Source organism: Calonectris borealis, chromosome 7 (genome assembly GCF_964195595.1).
Source record: "Calonectris borealis chromosome 7, bCalBor7.hap1.2, whole genome shotgun sequence".
NCBI classification, from domain to species: Eukaryota; Metazoa; Chordata; class Aves; order Procellariiformes; family Procellariidae; genus Calonectris; species Calonectris borealis.
In genome coordinates this window covers 16891173-16906129 of record NC_134318.1, presented here as the reverse complement: position 1 = coordinate 16906129, position 14957 = coordinate 16891173, and the positions used below count along the sequence as shown (strand labels likewise).

Below are 14957 nucleotides of genomic sequence, written 5' to 3'. Positions count from 1 at the left end.
CATCCTGTTGTATCTGCGCGCATATGCTTATGTATGTGTTTGTGTGTGTTAATTTAACCAAAGCCTTATAAATAGCAGCTCGGTTGGTTTTCACAAGGAAAGAGGCTTATTCAAAAAAATTTTATGCTAGTGAATTATTTTTTGCAGGCCAGTCAGAAAGCTCTCGGGAACTTTGCTGCTTAGACCCATCAGAGGTTTTCTTCCCATAGCTGCATAATAGCATTGCAGTTGCTATGCAGTCTGTTAGTAATTCTTGACTCTAGAAGAGGTGTGATGTATTAAAAGCATTTGCATGATGATACTGAGGCTTAAAGGAACTTGAGTTGCAGGTAATAGAAACCAATCCTTTCTAGAGTTTTGAACAAGTCTCTAAACAGAATCTAAGACAAGGGGGAGAGTGAAGATGGCAACCCTGATACACTGAGTCTGAATGACTGGCAGCAATAAACTAATTTATGTCCTTAGTGGTACTTGAGAGACTTGAAAATAAATGAGAGTCATCCCAGGAAACGGGTATCTAAATGGGTTTAAAACCATTTTAGAGAATGACTCTCTCACATCAGCTAGAAATAGAATGGAACAACCTACAGGTTTTTTTAACATGTTCTTCTTCTTATGATAGACGAGGAAGGAGAGACTTAGGTATTAGGACACTGTCTGGTGCTTACGTGAAAGGTTCAAAATTGCCTGTGTTGTCACCTTGGACAAGTCACCTAGAGAATGTGCAACTGGGCTCCTGCAGTGCGTCTCTGCTGTAGAAGAGACCAGACTATCAAAACTGTAGTAAAGAGCAAGTTTGGCTCCCTAGACCAAAGTCTGGGTAGTTCAGACTTCAGTCAGACCTTTGAGTGAAATACCTTCCCATGTACCATTTTTGAAAAGTGTATAATTTGTTACTCAGCAGTGGAAATAAGTCGCAGCATTGCTATATGATGTCATACGCATCCCCTAAATTTTTTCAGGCCTATTGAAGGCAGTAAAAAAAGAAATTTATGTGCAAACTGGGTCCCTTCTCATGGAAAGCAAAATGGGAAGAAGCTTGAAAATAGTCAGCTTGTTCAATGGATTTATGACACTTGCAGGTGGTAGCAGGTCATCATTCTGTGGAGCCAGGATCCACAGACTTTTGACTGTTATCTATAGCATCATGGGATATTTTCAGTGACTGAATCAATCATGCAAGGAACTAATGCATGGTATTTTTACAGTTACAGAATTGGCATTTTAGGGTTTCCATTTATTTGTTTCTTTGTTTATTGTTAACGAGCTTAAGATTGAATTACGGTTGGTGATTAATAAATACTGATCTTTTTACTAAAAATCTTACAAAGATCTTTATAACACTTTAATGATTGCAAAGGAAAGTGATTAATTTTGCTTAACTCACACTCTACATACTTTGTGGCAGGGTGTTTTTTTTTTTTGAATATTTTTTTTCCTTGCTTGCTGATACAAATTACTTTCAATCCACATCTTGTGTCTTTCTGGACAGGCCCAGGTCCCCAATTTTCAGATTAGGGTTCTGTCTGCACATAATGTGGCTTACTTCTTGCTTGCACATACAGCTTCCTCCAAAACCTTCTGGAGTCAAGAAAGGGTTCATGCCCTGATTTTGTCCTGCCATACAGATGGTCATAACACCTAGTATTACAGTAATACCAGTATTTGAGCTGGTAAGAAAAAGAGAAGGTTGTCAAATAATTCTCATTCTTCTAAAGAAGAGAAGTAGTAGTTGAAAAGAACAGAAAAATCATGCTTTCTCCCATGATATTTCATAGAAGTAGGAGGAGATTGTATTTTGTCATGTCTTGTACAGACAAATGGGATGTCTATAATACATCTCCAGTATTTGTGCCAACCTGTAAAAAGGTTGGTAAGTTTTGTTTTCTTAGACTTTTCTTTTAAAATTATTCTTATTTGCCTGCAGCTAACTTAAGGACTTGTTTAATTGTTGCCGCTTTGCTGTTTGCCAATAGCCAAGAAGTCAGCTATTGATAGAAGATGTTTACGTAGGTGTTTGCCTGCTTCTTATGCTTTGTACAGTCAGAAAGGTGAAATTATAAGCTGAGAAGTGTAAAGATAGAAGATAGAGCACTGCATTATTTAGTAGTTTACTGTCTGACTTTTTGAATGCCACCGTCACCTTAGGAGGAAGAACTGCAACTGCCTAACTATTAACCAGCTGATAGACAGCATAGAAAGGTAAGAGAGTAGAAATTTCCTTATGCAGAACTGGTGAGTGTCTGAATGTATTATAAAGGACAGCGGAGCCAGGTTCAATTTTTGGCCTATGGAAAAGGTAGGAAAGGGTGGCTCAAAGAAGTCCTTAATTTGAAGTAGTGCAAGTTAGTGAGATGGTTTTTTGCTGGGAAGGAAGAGCTGCTGTTTACTACATAACTCCTTCTTCATGGCTTGATTTATGTCAAGAGAGGCAAAATCAGAAAAAATAAAAACTCTCACATCTAGTACTCACTCTCTGAATCGGTTCCCTTGTCCCAGATGGGACAGGAGCGAACGGGCTGCTCCCGCAGCACGGCCTGTTTTGTGCCAGCCTGCCCTTTCCTTTTATATCCCTGCTTGGATCAGCCATGCAATGGGCAGGAACCTTTTCAGTCCTATAATGTGGCATAGTGGGCAGCTAGGCTTTTTAAAAAATGAACCATCTTTCAAAAGATATCCCGCCAAATTTCAGATTTAATGAACCCCAGTTAGTCAGGGAAAAAAAGGTGCCAAAATGCAACCATTCAAGGATGACAAAAATCAAGAGCAAAGGATGAGGAGAAGTTGGATAGAAGCAGTTTTGTTCTCTGCAGGGTTTGAAATTGTCACAACAACATGTCTCTCCTCGAGTTCATCAGAATGAAAACGTGATGTATTGGTCTGTGTTCAAAGTACAACCACTTCGATATACGTACCTTTCAAAGGGCATACTTGTTTCCTTTTCGGGGGAGCCGTGCATTGTTTCAAATAAGATGTTACACCTACTCCTGGCTGCTGAAGGCTTTGCTGCATGGCTGCTCAGCCAGCTTTGTATGCCTGTTGCCAGCACGTCACGTTTGATCAGAATGGAAGTCGCTCCAGAGTGCGTCTAATCAGGCAGGGCTTCAGAAAAACTTGAAGGCTATAAAGCTGACCTCCCGAGTCTGTAGTGTTGCCATTCGGAACAAAGAAGAAAAGTGTGGAGCTTTTTGAGATCTGTTACAGTGTGTCATAATAACCATTTAAACAAAAAATAAGAAAGGAAGGATATGAGTAGAAGAAAAGAAAATGCCATCTGGACTTAAACTGCTTTTGTCCAGATGTCATCTGGATGTACAGTGTAAGTTTATCTGGTTAATTTAATTCTATATTTGGAAGTCTGGCTGAATGTTGGAAATTTTATCTTGAAATTGCAGGAAGGGTAATATTAGATGTTTTATCCTTAACTTAGAGTAGCACATACATTAAAGATTTTATTATATCACTTTTCATTGTTTATATTAAACTAGCATGTGGTATCCCCAGTCTGAATTGTGATTTGTGTTAGGCACTTTCTGTGTATTTGGTGGAGATAGCATCTACCCTGAGGAGCTCTCGATGTCGTTGGAAAGCCAAAGGAGCTGAAGAAGTGAAGTGTTTGGTGGTGGTTAGTCAGGAGAAGAGCTCAGGTCTCTGTTCACAGGGCTGACTTTGCCCCGTGGTTATGGGGAAAAAGCTTCTGGGCAGATACTTTGTAATAATGACGGTGGTATGAAAAACACAAGACAGTCTAGGTGTCTTAATTTATGGACCGCACTGTAAATAATTCATTAGCAATAGTGTTTCTGTTTACATTGTCTGTAATAAAAATGGGAAGTGTGCCTGCTTCAGCTTGTAAGACATTGTCACTCATAGGTTGTCAGGCTCGCTTCTGGCCTGTTCCAGTCGAAACAGCAGTGGTGATGATGGGAACTGTGCCTTCCTCTTCTTAACAGGGGATACCACATCGATTCCTAGTCTTTTCCATCGAGGTAGCTTTTATTCAGGGCCAATTTAGCATTTGTATAGTTGCTGCATTCAAATACTTGAGAGGATTTTGAAACACCTGCTCGATACCTGTGTTGTATTCTGCCAAATGCCATTTCAGCTTTTCTCGCGCTATCACCTGAGGGCAAGAGATCTAGTGGAGGTACAGCTAACAGAGATCTGTGATCTCAGAAGAAATGCTACTGAAATCTGTTCCTGATTATCCCAAGAGGTTTGTGAATTGAGCAGGGGACAGATCTTTAACCATGGAATTCATGAAAACTGAATTGTCTGTTAAGATTCTTGGTAAAATGAAACATTTCTTGCTAAGTGTAAAATTCTCTTTATTGCCTGTTAAATAGATCTGGGACACTGGCAATTCTCAAAGACCAGTTTCTTAGATATAAAGGTCATCTCAAGTGATAAGACAGTGAGAAAACAGAATGGGGCAGTGCAGATGATCACGGGTGTTTCAGTTAAAATCTTTCTTGAAGGCAGCAGATTTTGTTGTGTAAAGCTCCTGCAATGTTTTGTGATCTAGGTGTCTAGAAGAATTGCCACCTTACTGGAATTACGGGCACTTAGAAAACACGAAAAGCAACGGCTACATTATAGATAGTCAAATAGTAGGGATGTGTGCAGCTTTGACTTTCTTGGAATGAAGGCACTGCAGTTGGAAAGTGCAACTGCCTAGTTTTTAAATGACATTGTTTTCAAAATCAACTCTAGGATGTCAAAAATATTTCTGGGCTTCTTCATAAAGTTTCAGTAGCAATGGATCTGTCATTTTGGTTGTGTTTCAGGTGCTTGAATATTAGCAGTTGAGACTAACATAAATAGCAGTCATATTTCAAGCCTCCCAATATATTGTGTTCACACAATGCTTCGCTGCGTATGTACAAAAAAGTTTTCCTTGAGGGATACACAGTCATTTGTTTTGCTTGTCCAATCCTGGATCATTTTATCCAGACTGTCAGCAAGTTTCTTATCATTTAGGATTTGGTAGTGTCTTGAAATATTGGACGTTTGTCTGCAGGACAATTCAATAAAACCAAATACCTTGGTTTTTGATATGTATTCTACAGGTCCACGAGGATTAAAATGGATGGATCTCCAATCAGCTGCCTTAAAGTGAAGATGATAAAATAGACTATAGAGCTCACTAAAACTTTTTGCTGTGTCTACATGTCCAATAGCTTTAGTTTAAATTATTTTAAAGAAATGGCACCCCCCAGCACTAAATTGTCATAATTCAAAATAAGTGAAGAGTTCGAGAGAAGCCACGTTTGGGTAGCCACTGAAAGCAGTGCAGAAAATATAATTTGACTGCCAGCGACTACACTGTTTCTCTGGCTACAAAAATTCACAGCCATCCAATTTCTACCTTCTTTCTTCAGCTATATTTAGCCTTTACAGGTTTTGCTGGTCCTCCTAGAATTTATCTTGCTTCCGTTCTGGGAAGTTGGGTAAATCTTTACTTAAATTTCATCAGAACAGACCAGGATAATGGCAGGTATCAAAGTTATTAGAGCCTGCATCCCAAAGCAGCCATTCAGTTTCTCTGTTCTCTAGAGACTTTGTTAATTGAGGCAATGCTGCTTTTCTTCCTCCTCTTTTTCCCTCTCCCTGAGTGATTTTCTCCAAAGGAGTGATGCATTCCCTGGTGACTTACCAGAAATCATTGGTCTTGGGAGCAGTTTCTTAGTTCTCATAGGGTGAAAGAAAAGGTGAATAAATCTTACATTTATAGACCATAAAAAGAAATTACCGCCTACTTTGACTATATGCCGTCTTCACAATGCTAAACTTACTGGAAAGGAGTCGTCCAAAATCTATTCTCATTCCTTTATTGGGTGCAGTATAGTTTGGGGATGGGGGATTGTTACGTTCTTTCTGTTGCCACCCAGTAATGAGGAATATAAGTTGTGATGATTCAGTATCACAAGAAGAAATCAGCAGACAATTTCCTTGAAATGCTACAGTTCAACTTCCAAAACATGCCTTGTTTCATCAGATAAGTAAGAGGGCATTCAGTGTAAGAATGCAAATCCTTCTCATTTCTAATTCACAGTGGGCTTGAGATGTTTCTTGCTAGGAGCGTTTCTTTGGGCTGGCCCAAGAGGTTTTGACCTCTGTTTGTTACATAGCAGGCTGTCTGGTTCCAGAGGGATGTTATTGGAGCATAGCAAATACAAACTAGCATCTTCACTTTTTGATAGATTATTGTTAAATTGTTAAAAATATTTGCTGCTAGTGCCACCTCTCCTATCTTTCTTTTCTCCTGCTTCTGAGACCATCTTTGTACAGATTGATTGGGTTGTTGCTGTTTCCTCTGGACCTTTAGAAAATGTTTATATTAGATTGTCTTCTGTAGCTCATCTTTCAGGTTTTAAGCAAAAAACTTGGATGAATACATCCAACCCAGTTGGCTTTCTTTAGTACTGATAAATGTCTAGCAAGAACAGGAAAAAGTTTACAGTTCACACACATTCTTTGTAGCAACTCTATAGGCTCAGCCCGCAGAATGCGTGTAAGCCAGATGATGTTAGCAACACTTCATGCATATCGCAGTATTCCGTAGGCAAACACAAAGAATTTACAACAAATACTTTACATCTTACCACAGAACCTCTGAAAGAAATGAGCTTTCATTAGGTAAATAAGCGAGCATCACATGCCAGCATACAAGTCTCTTTCAGTTCTTATGCTCACCTGATTTCCTCTGCAATCCTCCCACTGAGCCCGAAAGGTGGGAAGATGCTAGATTCTGTCTTGGTTTAGGAATTTGCAATTTATCAGGGAGGGTTTTTTTACAGCATTGTTGTATGAGTGATCAGGGACACTGGTTATGAAATTATTTGAGTGCAGCACTGCAAGCTTTTAGGGATGGCTCATTTGCTTGTAGCTGTCCCGATGAGGATTAGCATTTCTTACCTGCAAGCTACAGTACATTTAATAAACCACTGGATCAGTGGATTCTGCTGTGGAACTGTCAATGTTTGTTCTAGCAGATCTGTCTATATTGGAGTGTGCAAAGCCTCTGAGAGCACTACAGCAGCTCTGTCAGCCCTGGCTCCCCAGGAGCACACTTCTACGCACTTTTGCCTTTAATTTTGTGTTATTACCTCTTGCTGTTTTAAACTGTAGTGTCCTTTTCCCTCCTTGCTCTCCCTAAAGATAACAAGCTGACAGAGCTGATGAGACTAAGAGCTGGGTGGAATGCAGGGAAACCAACCTTGTAATATAAGCATGCAGCAGGGCAATTACCCGAAACTGGGATCTGCAGATGCTGCTCTCGGTCTGAGGAAGCCAGTCCTTTCGGCCAGCGGGCTGGAGTTGAGAGCTGCCAGTGCAGGAGGCAATTCATGTGCTTTACGGTTAGTGCTGGCCGGTGACCAACTTGTCCAGGCTCGAAGGAGCACTGTCCTTAGCTAGAGATGTGGTATTTTTACATCCCTGCAATCCCACACTTAGTGGGGTTGTTTGTTGCTTTTTTTTTAATGTCTATACTTTAAGCATAGGTCATATCCCAGTGCTGTGTGTGCACTTCCAGCTAGCCCTACCACCTTTGCTTTTGTAATCAGGCTGCAGATGTGCTTCATGATTGAACAACTTCTGCGCACTGCTGCTCCTCCTCCCAGAGGAGTCCAGCAGGCTTGCTTATGCAAGCTGTCATGCTGTCTTTTTTTCAAAAGCATGTGTGGGTTTGCTTTTGTGTGTATCCGGCTGGCTGTTCATGCCTGCATATAATAGGCTCTGTATATAAAAATGTTCCCAAGCACACGGCTGCGGAAACAGCTTCCTTAAACCCGACAAAACTGCCAGCCCTTGCAGCTCAAGCCACCATAAATTACAAGAACCCGCTCCCACCTCGCTGAAGCTGTGCCTGTTGGCAGCGCGCGCAAGCACACACGCACGCTCGCTTTCCCCCTCTCGCAGTCAAAGATGATAGAAAGTCTTCTGGGGATTACTGCACATTTGTAGAGCAACAATGGAAAGCAGCACAGCACAAATATCTATTCTTCCTCACCCAGCATTACAAACGCTGCTTTGTCTCACATCTGGCCCTTTTTAATAGCTCAAAGCCAACAGCAGTAGCTATTTAGCAGCTTATGGTAAACAAATCTTATTAAAACAACTTCCTTTTTCAAGTGTTTAATGATTAAAATGGCCTTTCAGCTGACATTTTATACTCCTTCCCTCCCCGTCCTTCCCCACCTCCCCCCCCCCCCAAGTACCATATCTAGCAGGGGAAGTAAAATAGTTGTCATGGATAGATATTAAACTTTTTCCAGTTTTATTCTTGAAAGGAAAATAATTTTTAAGAGCATCTTTAAAAATTCTCTTATGAAAAGCAGACTTGAAGACCTTTTACTGCAGTGTGAGGACGTACATATGCTTGTGCATCTGTGCCTGTGTAAATGTGCATATGCTGAACAGCATTGGACCTTTGCATTTTGAGGTCTGACTACAGGTCTGTGTGGGTTTTTTGTTTGGTTTTTTGTTTTGTTTTTTTTTTTGTGTGGTGTTTTTTTTTTTTTGCTATGCTGCAGGAGGGCACTAGCCTAATACTGAAAAGGAGAATTAATGCAATTATACGCAATTAATAGTATTTATCTGTGTGTAGACACAGAGGTATGTTCTGATAGTTCAAGAAACAACTTTTTAAAAGATGTTAAATGTTAAGGAAAATGTCAAGTGGAATTGGATGTTTTTTGTCTCTGGACTGACACGTTTTACCGCCAGGACCGGGCGCTGAGGGCAGTGATGTTTCTTAATTTACCGTTGGAGGCGACGGGCTCCCGAGAGCTGCCGGGCTATTTCTGACCCGTCTCCTCAGGGGTCCGTGCTTTCAGGCGACGGAACGCGGCTTTTCCGCCTTGCGGCCTCCGCAGTGCCCCGCGCCCGCGGCAGACGAGGGCCCGGCGGCGGCCTCCGTCCCGGGCACGGCGGGCCCCGCGCTCCCTCAGGGCGGCGGCGGCCGGGCCCAGCGCCCCGCGGCGGCGGGCGGGCGGCGGCGCGGCCCTGCGGCGCCCTCTGCCGGCGCGGCGGGGAGCGAGCTCCGCGGCCCCGGCTTCTCGGCCCGGCCCGCAGCGCCCGCCACCTGCCTGCGGGCTCGCTTGGTGCTTCCCGCCCAGCTGGCGGCAGCTCTGCCGCGGCCCCGGCCCCCCTGCGCCGCACCTTCCCGGAGTCGTTAGCCAGCGCAATCCTCTCCTGCCCTCGCTCTAGCTTGGCTTGTTGCTTTACCAAAGCTTTGCTTTATCATAATTTATTAGATAAAAATAATCTGCCCTCTCATACGACCCTTAGCATGCTGGAGACATGCAGGAAATTATTAGTTTTAGCTGATTGAGTAAACAGTATTAACCAACTTCTGTTGTGTGGTGGGGTGGGCCTGGGAGGGGAAGAGGGACGTTTGAGAACTGGTGAATTCGTGCTTAGGGAACAGTTTTCTTCCTCTCACCCTACTCAATAATGTTAAAAAAGGACTTTCTCGTGTGTCTTTTTTTCATGTCTTTCTTCCATTGAGTGGTTCGAAGTGGCTCCAAATTAGATCTTGTTAATTATAGCAGCCACAGTTCCCCACAGGGTGGCTGGCAGTGTGCTTGTGCCCCGTGGAAACGGAAACCCAGTGTGACTCGGTGCCGCTGTCCCCTCTCACAGCGGCCGTTTCCCTGCCTCGCCTGTCTCCTTGGAAGGTCTGCCTTTCCTCCTCTGCTCTCAAAATAGCTTTCTGGTGGAAAGATTAGTCACTAAAAACTTGATTTCTCAAGAAATGGCACTCTTGCTCAGGCAAGGGATGGGTGGCAGTGCTTAGGCTGGGTCGGGCTGTGGGGCCTGCACCGCCCTCGGCTGGGTGGCAGGTGACATGTTTCCAGTGAGCTCTGCTCTACTGAGGGAAGAAAGCGTGCGAGAGGGGAGGAAGAGCAAAAAGCACCGCGTGAGAAGTCTCTCTAAACTCGGGGAGAAGGTCGGGCCTGTTTCAGTTGGTGATTCAGGTCTCCCTTCGCCACAGGCGAGCAGGTTTCCGTGGTCCATTGGTCCCGAGGTGGCAGAGCTCTTGCTGTGGACGGCAGTCCTGGCCGTGAGGAGAGCTCATCCCAGAGCAGAACTGAAACCACACTTTCAAACTGCAGTACGTTTTTAGGTATGTCAGTGTTTTGAAGCAGTGCTGAAATTTTTTTTTTTTTTAAGAGGCTGATTAGACTGCCTTAGGAACTACTAGGGACCATGTTTTACTAAATTGCTTGTTTTAAATGCATTACTAGAAGTCCAGTTTCTGATATAATAATTGCAAACTCCTAACTTGAACATTCAACCAGCACAGAGCATAGCAGAATCTTGTGAAATTCTCTTTCTTATAGCCACTCCATAATTTCATTCTTTTTTCAATATTGAAGAGGGTTTTGTAGTACTTTTTGAAGAAAAAAGATTCAGGATGTTTAGGGTTAAAAAAAAGTCTTAACAGGTCGATACATCTGTTCCTTTAAAAAACCACATTCTCCATTTTTGAGACATCATAAATATGTAAATGAGAGCTCTTTAATTACTGCCTAGGACTATAAACTCGCATGCTAGAGGGGAGGGAAGAAGGAAGGCAAAGAATAATTCACATAATTTTTTTTCTTCTTTTGTTTTTGAGAGAAAAAGATTGGGTCTTTACCTCAGACAAGACAGCAGAAGAATGGGGCTTTTTATTGCTGAATTACCAGAAAGTGCTGGGAACACTTCTTTTTTTGTTTATTCTTTTGGATGGAGTTAGCATATAAAGCAGTAGCATATGACCTTTCTGGCTAATGTGTGCACCAAACGGGATTTGTTACAAAGCTCTGGGTAAAATTCCCTTCTCTATCCCACTCTGCGGGTACCCTTAATCCCGATCAGCAACATCCCCTGCTGTCTCTAAAGCTGCTCGCAGCACCTGAATCTTAGCATGGTTTCTAATGCAGTACACCAGAGGCTAGCGAGGGACCCTGCAAAGTCATTTTCGCTTGTGACCTGGTAAGTGCTCGGCACTTAGCTGAATAGAACTCTGCACTTATTTGGCCCTGCTGGCCTTTCTGTATCTTAAGCACCATTATTTTCGAGTAGGGTGATCTTGCCGCTACTTTTAAAACAGCGTGAGATTGACAGAAAGGGCCTTTTTTTAAATTTCAGGATGCAGATGTGCACATGGGGAACGAGACCGGTGTACAGCAGTACCTGTGTAGTAGGTATAGTTACTGGAAATCTAATTCTGCTGGTGTTTTTTCCAGGCAAAATGGTCTGGTGTCAAAATGCATACTCTGCCTTGGTAAAACTTCAGATCCATATGATAATTTTCACTTTCCACATTTAATCTTTTAATTCTTGCTGAGGCCTATGAAAGAATAATTTCCAGATAATAATGGTTTCCCACTAATAAACTCCGTATTTTTTATAGAAGAAATGACTTTGAGCCAGTACGCTCACTGAAAAAATTATTCTATTTGATGCTCTTATGATGTATCTGAGGAAAAAGGTAAAAATAAGTCTTGCAGGGGGTGAGGCAGGATATTTCAAGTACAAAGCGTTAATGTCACTGTATGTGGTGAGGCTTCATATGTACAATTTTGGCTGTTTGGTTCATTCAGCAAATGTTTACTGCTTAGGGGAGTTAAGAGACTGAGGGGCTTCTCTTGACCAGAAGAGAATAAATGAGCTTGGGCTGATGAAAGTCGCAAACCGGCGGCGGTAGGTGTCCGTCCATGCAGCGAGGGGGAAGAGGCGGAGGGAGCCTGGCAGGGCAAAGGCTGTTTTAGCCAGAGAGCACCAGCGACGTGAGAACAAGTGGAGTAGAGGATGGAAGTGAAAATAATTCTAGCTACTAGGGGAAGGGTGAGAGTCAGAGAGCATTTTTTAATGGGAGCCATTGGGTGTTAAAAGCGGAACTATTTTTGAGACTGAATTTGATGAGTTTACAACAGAAATTGTATGCCATGTCTTTGTAGGAGAGCAGAGGACTGCACTCCCAGTCCTGCCTCCAAGAGCCCCGTCGGGCTCCTGCTCAGTCGTGAGAGTTAGCCCTGTGCTTTTCCAAACAGGCTTTGAGAAGCTATGCTGTGTGGGAGAAATAACAATTTGGACAAGTACAATAGTAAGCTGTGGTTCAGGTAGCTGATAGCAACCTTTGATTTTGTTTATGGTTAACCCGCAGAGAATTGGCGTGATATTATATGTACAGTTCATAAATTGACACGCAGGCTAGTTTGTTGGTATGAGTGACAGTACCTGAATGCAAGTCATTGTCATTGTCTCTGTAAAATCTCTCTGCAGTCTCCCAGCCCTGAAGTATGTTGCCAGTAACACCAGAGGCAGCTCCTGATGCCACTGGCCATGAGTCTGAGTGCTGGTGTATCTGGCTTTACTCAAGAATTGTGTTTTCTGGCAGTGTAGAATATGTCTATGTCTCCGTTGCTTGGGATAGATACTCCTTTCAACTTGGCTTCCAGTTTCTCTATGTGGCTGTATGGCACTGAGGAGGTTAAATAGGTAATGCCAAAATAGACAAAAATTGTGTTACAAAGTCAACCAGAAATACAGTATTTTGCTTACTGGTTCATTAAGCAAAAATGTCCTGACTTCTTAAAAAAAAAAAAAAAAAAAAAAGCATCAGTTTGCATTTCTTCAAATATTTCAACAAAAATCTATGTGCATGTATACGTTTGTATTTGTTTTCAACATGCCCTTCTCCATCTGTCCTGATGTTCAATTAAAATGCAGATAATGTGTCCCAGCTTGTAAGATGGATCGCTGCTGAAGCGGTGTCATGTTTAGGCTAGCTTATCTCTTGATAAATACCTCTGCTGTCCACTGAGAGATTAAACTTCATGACTCCTGAGGTCTGTTTGGGGGTCTTACAGGCAGATAAGACTGTTACTTGCTTTTAATAAAATATATCAATTTACATTTGCTAAAGAACCTTTGGATGGCATTTGCTATTGAGAAGGTGGCAGTGGCGTAATCAAGCAATAATACTTGTATGTGAAACTGGCTTTTCCATTTCATAAGTATTATAATTTATTGACAGGAATGCTTTATTGAACCCTCTTGTGTCTGGAGTGTGGCGAAGAGGAGCCTGAGCTGCTGTTATAAGACCTCATTTAGCTGTCTAGCAGGAAAGATTTCTTTCACTGAGTCTAATCCTGCAGGAGCCATGGAAGAACATTATCAGCTAGGTACAGAAATCTCAGGGAGCTTGGATGTGTGGGATGCACGTGGATGCCGTGGTCTGGAGTCTGTCTCGCCGTGACAGCCAGGCAGTTAGGGTTCCCACCACAGGGAACACTTCTCCTTCTGGGTGTTGAGTACAGACAGTGCCGGACTTGTAGAGGTGCTTTAACGGAAGAGATGTTGAGTCATGTGTAGTAGGAGTGGTGAGTGGCCAGCTTCTCGAACTGAGCAACTACCTGAAAAATTTGCTGTCTCTTATGTGTAGGTAGGGAGTGGAAAAGAGATTTGTCATGGACAGCTCTCTGAAGAACAAACTGTTCAGTGCCACTGAAGAGGTTCATGAGGGAGAGGTTTCTGTGTAAGTCTGGGACCTTGCTTGTGGTAGTATAAAGTTTTATATAAATACAGCATTTGGGTATGTATTTCTGAATCTCTGCCCGCTCCCTGTTCGTAGGCGTGAGGATACAACTTTTCAGACTGTACTGCTCTGTCGCAGTAAAAGGATATGGGAATTTGTAGGCAAAGACTGTTTTCATGTTCCAATGTGCAGTATCTATGGTTTAATTTCCATTTTAGATGCCATGAAAGTGATTGAAACAGCAGAGTATATATATGTGTGTGTGTGTCGTGGTTTAACCCCAGCCGGCAACTAAGCACCACACAGCCACTCGCTCCCTCCCCCCCGGTGGGATGGAGGAGAGAATCGGAAGGGTAAAAGTGAGAAAACTCGTGGGCTGAGATAAAGACAGTTGAATAGGTAAAGCAAAAGCCGTGCGCACAAGCAAAGCAAAATAAGGAATTCATTCACTGCTTCCCATCGGCAGGCAGGTGTTCAGCCATCTCCAGGAAAGCAGGGCTCCATCACGCGTAATGGTTACTTGGGAAGACAAACGCCATCACTCCAAATGTCTCCCCCTTCCTCCTCCTTCCCCCAGCCTTACATACTGAGCATGACGTCATATGGTATGGAATATCCCTTTGGTCAGTTGGGGTCAGCTGTCCCAGCCGTGTCCCCTCCCAACTTCTTGTGCGCCCCCAGCCTCCTCGCTGGTGGGGGGAGGAGGGAGGAACAGAAAAGGCCTTGGCTCTGTGTAAGCACTGCTCAGCAGGAACTAAAACATCCCTGTGTTATCAGCACTGTTTTCAGCACAAATACAAAACATAGCCCCATACTAGCTTCTATGAAGAAAATTAACTCTATCCCAGCCAGAAACCAGCACAGTCTGAACCATCTCTGTGCCTCTGAGAAGTGAATTCTAGAAAAAAGCACTTAAAACTGCTCAGCTTATTAAGTACAGGCTGGAGTCTCATGCAGTTCTGCTTAAAGCATAAAAAAGTAGAAGTCACAGTGCAAACCGTTTAGTAATATGAATTATGGACTGAAACTGTTGATTAGTTGTTGGCTTCTGTCTTTATGATCTGCTGCTCTGGAAGAATATAAGGCAAGGCCAGAGAGAGGGAATGGGTGGAAGGGGCCCAGTGAAATGCAAACACCAGGAGGCTTACTTATGCTTACTTGTGCTTTTAGTGTCTTGCTCTTGGTCCAAGTTTGAGTGGCATTTTGGCCATTCCTGCCTATCAGATCAGTAGAGCTGTTTGTGCTAGGGCTAACCCCTTATCCCAGTCTGAACACAGGGATAAGGGAGAGATAAATGACAAATTCAGCATGATGTGCGCGTGTTCATTTAGCACCTACCGTTTCCTCTTCTTGCAGGCATTGTTCTTGATTCCAGACATATACCTATATCTTGAAGAGCCCCTTATGTGTGATCATGGAGTAT

The 14957-nt window shown here is 42.9% G+C and overlaps 1 protein-coding gene across 1 annotated transcript in view; it reads left to right on the top strand.

Moving 5' to 3' along the window:
* ZMIZ1 (zinc finger MIZ-type containing 1) overlaps nucleotides 1-14957 on the top strand; it is a 312000-nt gene that overhangs the window by 134120 nt on the left and 162923 nt on the right. The window lies entirely within an intron of this gene.